This window comes from Drosophila mojavensis, unplaced genomic scaffold, assembly GCF_018153725.1.
Source record: "Drosophila mojavensis isolate 15081-1352.22 unplaced genomic scaffold, ASM1815372v1 contig_74, whole genome shotgun sequence".
Lineage (NCBI taxonomy): Eukaryota > Metazoa > Arthropoda > Insecta > Diptera > Drosophilidae > Drosophila > Drosophila mojavensis.
The window spans coordinates 17,239,344-17,247,356 of NW_025318899.1; positions in this window are offsets into that span (position 1 = coordinate 17,239,344).

The following is an 8,013-nucleotide window of genomic DNA, read 5'->3' on the forward strand; positions in this document are numbered from 1 at the left end:
GCTGGTTGGCTGGCAAGGTTGTCGTTGGGAAAGGAAATGGCATGCCCATGACTGCTAGCAGCTACCAGTTAACAGCGAACAGCCCAGAGCGAGAGACACCAGCTAACAGCTCGTCAGCTCCACAGCTTCACAGCTCTTCAGCTCAGCTCAGTTCTAGGCTAAATCTTACGCACGCACACGCATCGATGGCCAAGTCAAGGAAATGTGCAAAAGTTGCGCAGTGGCAAATTTATAGCGACAAATGTTGACTTGAGATACGACACTGAATATCCTATGTACACTCCCCATTTCTGCATGCGACAACCCGCTTCCTCCTCTCACTCACACACACAGAAACTCCCCACTTGTTTCCCAAGACAAGGCGCAGTCGAGTTGAGTTGAGTTGTTGTTGCTGCCTGCTTAAATTGAATGTCAATCGATTTTAGTTTTTAATTTAAAAAGTGCGCCACGTCTGCTTCCCTGTCGTGGCTCTTGAATTGAGCTATGCGCCTGATTGCAGCCTCTCCAAAAAAAAAAAAAAAAAAAAAAGGAAAAAATACTTCCATTTCCTCATTTTCATTGTATGCGTATGTGTGTGGGTGTGTGTGTTTGTGTGGGCGTGGCAATCAAGCAGAGGTTTAATGGTTCAGCTAACGGCAAATGAAGCCACAGCAGCAGCAACGACATGGGAACAATCTATGTTTGGTCTTCTGCCAATCAGCATGACAATGCCAAAATTAATGTTGAACGACCTGCACAGAGAGCTAGAGCTAAAGTCGAGTCTGAGGCTGAGGCTGAGACGTCGAAAGATGTCATATGGAGTATGCAGAATATAGAGAATTTAGAAGATATATACTTATTAATATATGCATATATACATTTACATATATACAGGACTTTCTGGCTTGGAAATATGAGTGGGAGAAACATTTTAGACACAGCTGAGATGTCAAAGATTTCATATAAGTAGCTGTGAAATATAGAGAATATTAAATTGATATATTCATTTAAATATATGTGCATATCTGTATATACTTTATATAACTAAAATGAGATTTGCTTTTAACATGAATACAGCTGCAGCTGAGATGAGGAAAAATTCCTAATATCAATGGACTATTAATAATATAAAATAATTATCTTCTCTTTTATTTATTTGTTAATTTTGTATAATTTTTTAAAATTTTATTTTAATAATTTATTTTAATATTATTTATTTTATAATTTATTTATTTTTTATTTTATTTATTTATTATTTTATTATCCATTACCCATTAAAAATGAGAAATTTGTTTTGTGAAAATGTATGTAACAGGCAGAAGGGGGCATGGCAAACCGCATAAAGTATATATTTTTAATGATATAATTTTAATTTTATTTGTTTTACGTTTTTAAAGCTTAAGTAGAATTCACACACTTCTTCCAAACATTGATCAATTAAATATGAGTGCAAACCTACACTAAAAATATATATATAAGTAATTTATATTAGTATAAAAATATCTCTAACTCCACAACAACTTAGTCTCATAAATATAATATGCCTAAATTTGCAGGCAAAAAGAGAAAGATAAAGCTGCATCTATCAACTCCTGCATCTAGGCAAAAATAACAACAATAACTCGACGGCAATGCGAAGCGTCGCAACAAATTTGACAAGCTGCCACAAGAGGCCCAAAAGCGAGTGAGACCTTAACTCAAATCATAACGGCAACTCGAACTTATTGCCAAATGGCTCGCCAGCAATGCCCGGTCCAGGCTGGCCATTCGCTGCTGTTGTTGTTATTGTAGTTGATGTTGTTGTCGCTGTCGTGCCTGGTCGCCATCGATGCGGCCAATGCCGCCGCTCTAATCGCTCATTAAATGGCCACAATTTGCCTGCACTGCGCTGCATTTAAATTACTTTCCCATTGCCTGAGCTGTGGCTCTGTCTCCCACTCCGACTCCAGCTCCAGCTCTGACTGTGGCTAACAAAATTTGTTTATGAGGCCCAGCGAAACCTTTTAACTAAAACTAAAACTAAAGCTCATAACTTTGCGCGCAACGGTTCGGGTTCGTTCGCGTGAATTTCAGCAATCAGGCGAGTCCCACAGGCTGCAGCCAGAGTCGAAGTTGGCGTTGGAGCTGGAGTTGGTGCTGTGGCTGTGGCTGTGGTTGGGCGGCTCAGTTGCTTGCCGACCCGTCGCATTCATCAAAATCGTTCAAGTCGTGCAGCTCGCTGCCAAATCTAAGCTGCGCCCCACCCGCAACCCAACATGAAATTCGCCTTTGCCTTTTTTTTTCTTTTTACAGAATTCTCCTTTGCATTTTAGAGAGAAATGAGCCCTGGACAGCGACGACGTGATATTATAAATTTAAGTTTTGCATTTGCTCTCCAGAGTCTACAACTTTAATGTTTTGTCGATCCAGTTGTGGGTTCTCCTTTGACTCAGGCAGAGAATCCACCGAGTCAGCTGTAGTCTGAGCAGTTCGCTTACCTGATTTTCCCAGTTGACAGCTCACATCTAATTTCGTTTGCTTTTGTTTTCTGTTTTATTTTGAAAATCACTTCTAATTAAAATGTGCAGCCATTCAATAGATTGCACTCACACACACACACACGTATTCTGCAGCTGCTGTTGTTGTCTCTATTGCTTTCAGTTCTCTCTTCATGCTTTAATTTATGTTGCCGACGGCACAGCTCCCAGCCCCAAAAATATCTATAGAGCATACTCTACACTCCCTCACTCTCTCTCTCTCTCTCTCTCTCTCTCTATCTCTCTTCTTGCCCCTTTCCTGTCTATTTTTAATTTCATGTGCGCTGCTGCACGCGTCGCTTTTCAATGTCAGCGCTGCGCTGCGCTGCTTCTATTGTTCTCAATCCCTGCCCTGTCCCAAATATCCATATATTATGTAATGGACATGAGTCCAATGCTGGGCCGGAGTCAAGTTGAGTGGAGTGTTTCGGTACTCCCTCACGCTTCGTCACCTTATTATTATTACATGGCGTTATTTTCGTAGCACTTGAAATGCGCTTAATTGGTTCCTCAGTCTGTGCCCCTTCCAAATTTGTATGTAGAGTCTCAGTCTCTCTAGTCGAGTGTGGCGCCCCCGGCGTGTAGTTGGACTTACGTTATTAATATATTTACAACCTGGCCAAGTAATTTACAACAGTTATGAACCGTTACGCTGCCGCGCATCGCGTCGCTTCTGCCCACTTAGCGCTCAATAATAAATAATTGAAATTCCTTTTGAAGTGCGTGCATTTGTGGGCTTTAGTTTGGGACACAGACAGCCAAACAGACAGACAGGCGGACAGACTGCGCGCTGCTAACATCCGAAATGGGGGTGTTGCCGTGGCCGTTCGCGTGGAAAGTGTTAAAATTATACATTTGTTTATGCTGGAAATATTCGAGTCGAATACCAAGCATTTCCTGTTTGATGTGTTTTTAATCGATTTTCTTGCTGAACTGATATCGAGGAGCGGGTTGAAATTGTAGGGAATTGACGTGTTGAGGTCTGTCATAAATTCATGTTTTTCTCATGATTTGAATAATCAGGCATATGTGCTAGAGGTGGGTTGCTCTTCTTATAGCTCATCATGAATAGACTGTGCTCTAGTATATTTTCATAATTTTATTAATTTCATTTGATATGTTTTTTACTATTTTATAAATTTCTAGGTGTCTTAATTGGCTTGCAGGGTTACTGGGGATTTTATTTAACAGAATTGCCTTAGAATCTTTTTGTCTCCTTCAACTGTTCTCAGTCCCTCAACTCTATTTGTTGATTTTGCTTTGCATATATTATCTATAGCTTCAACTCATAATGCATATGCTTAATTATATGCTAGTTAAACATATTCTCGATATATACAGTAGAGTTCCGATAATTCGAAATAGCTAGGGGATTCGTTTTTTCGATTTACACACAAACTCGACTCATTCTCTGATAGCAGTAGTATTATTAATAGTAGTTGAAATTCTAAGAGCAGAAAAGTCGAATCACTAATTTTGTCTAACATGAGAGACATAGAAAATGCAGACTGGAGTGTGAGATCTATGCCTATGATTTATATAATCTATGAGTATAATCAATTCAAAAGTCTATAATATATACATATATATATATATATCATTGCTGCTACTCTAAATCCAAGCTCTAGTTGCACTCTCATCTAGTAAGTAACCTTTGGCAAATCTCATATTCAAATCATCATATTCAAATCATTATAAACTGCTTCTACTCCAGTCTTCTCTTACTTGTGCATTGCTATATTCTAATTGCTATAGCTAAATATCAGCACTATTAGCACAATGAGAGTCATATTGTTCAGGTGCCCGAGCTGTTTGATTTACGTGACTCTAATGATGCCTCGCAACAATCAGCTGAGCCTGCAAAGGAAACGAACAACGAAAACTTGAGCAAGTTCGTGGCTTAAGTCACAGCTGCAGCTGCAGCGCTGGCCTCATCCAGCTGTCTTCTAATTCCGACTGCAGTTTGATTACAGCAGAGGCAGCGATGGCAGCCCTCTTGGCTCATCCAGGCGCTATTCAATATGCTTGGCCGCTATAAATTATGCCATTGAGCTGAGCCAAGCAAGAAATCGAAATCATGACCAAAGTTTTTTTCCGCTTTTTGTTGTTTTTACTATATATATATATATATATTTCTTTTTTGCTGATTATGAGACTTAAATTGACTGCAGCGAGCAGCGATCGCATTTCGGAATTGCAGCTCGGAGTCATAAATAATCATAGTTGTGCCATTTATTATGACAAAATATCATTTCGGACATTTGTTTGCAGCTACTCCTGGAGCAGGGCCGCTGCGATTCAGGCTGGCCCTATCTGGCCGCAGCCGCTGCGAAATCTATCCGAGCTCAGCATCTCTGGCCGCACATCTCTCTATCTCTGTCTCGCTGGGCGCATCTTCACGGCGCGACTTTGAATTGTTTGCACAATTTCATTGCACTGTCTTTATGCTGCGTTTTAATATAAATTATTTTTAACAATTTGCAGAAGGCTCGCCGCGCACCCTTCAGCAATTTGAGCAGCATCTCGGCCGGCTCGGTGCGCTTTTTGCGGGTTGCGCAACCACAGCGAGAGCCCATGACCGAGGACGAGGCCGCAGGTCGAACAATGCCAGCGTCGCATTGGCCAAAAAGAAAAAACAAAACAAAAACAAAAAACAGACTTTGGCCAGCATCTCTGGCCCTGGCTGGGAAGAGTGCTGGGCCCTTACCGGCAACTGGCGGCTGCAACCAAAGGCGCATTAATCTCGCCAACGAATGTCAAGAATTGTGGCTATGCCGACGACTGAGATGCAGTTTTTTTCTGCTGCTGCTGTTGCCTGGTCTTTCTGCTTCTTTTGCTTCGGCTGTTGTCTTGGCTTTGCTGCTAAAAAGTGTAAGTTTCATTTCTGTTCTCGCATTGCTTTTATTTGCCAGCAATTTTTAGCTAGCATTCCACGCTCTGATGCGCCAGCAATGCGATTTTGATAAGCTGGCAGTAGCTGCCTCCAAAATTCTAGTCTCTAGCCCTCAAGGCGGCGACTCGCAGGCGACTTGGCCGTTGTCAACGGCGGCGAAAAACAAAAGACGCCTCAACAGTTGTCCCGCTGTCCAGACGAGCGGCAGAGCCCCACAAATCGAGCGCGAACTGTTCACATTGCCTTGGGCTAAATATTGTCATGATTATTATTTATGGCCCACCAAGAGCCGAAAACCCTCTCAAAGCCCAAAACAGCCATTAGAACGAAGCAAACCTCTCGCAGTCGAGCTGGAAGTGCACTTTAATGATTTTTGTCTTGGTTCGCTTGGGACGGCTCGATTGCAACTTGCCTCGTCGCATGCCAACGAACAGTTAGAAATATGAATTTTCATCATCGCATCGAAGCCAGGAAGTATCCCAAATGAACTTTACTGAATGTCAAGTTGGATGACGAAGTCAAAAGTCTTCTATAAATATTTATAAAAATTTTATATTTTTTTTTCTTAAATATATATTTAATATATATTTATATATATTTAATTATATTTTCTAATAATTATAATTTAATTATATTTTTTAATATACTATAAGAAATCATACATAATTATTTTATTTGCAATTGCTTTTCATACATGTACATATCCGAAAAAATATTTTTAAATTTTCTTTTTTCTTAGAAAAGATTAATTTTTTAATATTATATCACTTATTTTGAATTTATTTTAATTCATGCAGAAGGAAGCAAAATAAAACAAAAATTTGCTGTATTTTGAAAATATAAATAAATATTTTGTTAAGTATATTTAGGAAAATTAAAATGGAAGCATATAACATACATGTCTACACTTTAAATATTTATATACCTTTAATCTTGAACTTACATTCGAGCCCTGCTCAATCACTCAAACTTCAAATGAAATCCAGTTTCATTTTGAACTATTGAAGTTCTCTGTCTCTGTCTCTCTTTCTTTCTTTCTCTGTCTCTTTCTCTTTTCAGCTTCAATCTTGGCTGACTCTTAAGATTGATATTGTTAAATATTTCTAACAGCCAGCTGCCAATAAACCTTCTGTCAACGCATACCTATTGCTCCAGCGCTGCCGTTGGCCTTTCCTAGTGCAGAGTTTTCATCACTTTTAACCTATCGTTGTGTTGTTTTCTTTATTTTTTCCATTTTTGCTGCTCTCCATCGTATGCTCGTTTACTGTCGAGTTTTTTGCCATTTCAAATTAAACTTAAACTTTTTTCATTTCCATTCACATACATAGAAAAAAGTCTCGCTACCCCAGCTTTGTGTGAATCTGTTGCGCACATGCGTTTCAATTCAACTTTTTTGCTCATTTCTAAATGCCCTGTGTGAGGTGAGGTATAGGGTATGCTGGACACAATAGATATGAGGACTCAAGAGATAGGCTGAAGTTATGTTAAATGATATTTTAACTATACATGTATTATTTATATGTACATTTATATTTATTCTGTAGGAACTAGGAGAGTTTCTTTTATAGGGTATCTCTTAGTCGTTTACCATTCCAGCTTAATTGCTTTTGCGCTTGTTCCTGGTACGTAGCGTGCTCAGCGTGTTGTTTGCTTATTTTAAGTTTCCGCTGGGAGTCGCATGGAGCTGGGGAGTCGCAATCGTCAAGTCGAGTCGAATAAACCGACGCGCAATATTAAATCGTCTGTATTGTTTACAATCAGAAAGCGTTTTATAGACTTTATGGACGACGACTGACGAAAGCGAACAGCAGCTGAAAAAAGTACACCAATATTAACAATAGCAAAACACAAGACCAAGCAAGAAGCAATATATATTGATTCAAGCTGCTCCTATTCTCCCCCTTTTACTACCGAATCGACTTGGCTCGATTCTATGAATCGACCGTCTGCTGGCTTCACAGTCCAATAACTTTTTCAGCAGTTGGCGGCCGCCTTGCAATTTTCATACAAAGTCACGTTTTAATCGCCGCATTACACAAATCATTAATCAAAATTAAATAATAATTATGAAGCATAGCGAAATCAAAAACACACCTACAAAAAAAAAAAAAAAAAAAAAAAAAAAAAAAAAAGAAAAGCAACAAAAAAGGGCAGCTCAATGTGTGACTGGCCATTGCCCAGTTGGTCAAGTTAGGTCAATCAGCAGCTGCTGAGCGGCAGGTGCTTAGCCAGCTTTGTGGGTGCCCCGCCCCCAACCTCCCCCTAACATGCGCAGATCAGACTTTGCAAAAAAAAAAAAAAAAAAAAAAAAAAAAAAAAACAAGCAAAAGAAAACCAATTTTTTTAAAGCTTTAACATTTAATTGAGTTTTAATAATCCATAATTATGCGTAGAAATGAGATGTGAGAGAGAAAGAAAAAGAAAAACATAAAAACAAATTACCAACTTGGCATATCGGTTAACAGGCAGCGTGTGAATAGCATTAGCTGCTGATTGAACTCAGGCAAAAAGTCTAGGCAACAATTAAGATGTTCTCCAGCTGATAATCAGCATTCTATAGTGGCTTGAAAAAGTTAAGGCTAAAGAGTGCATAAACAATATTTTACTGGCATACATTAAAAATTT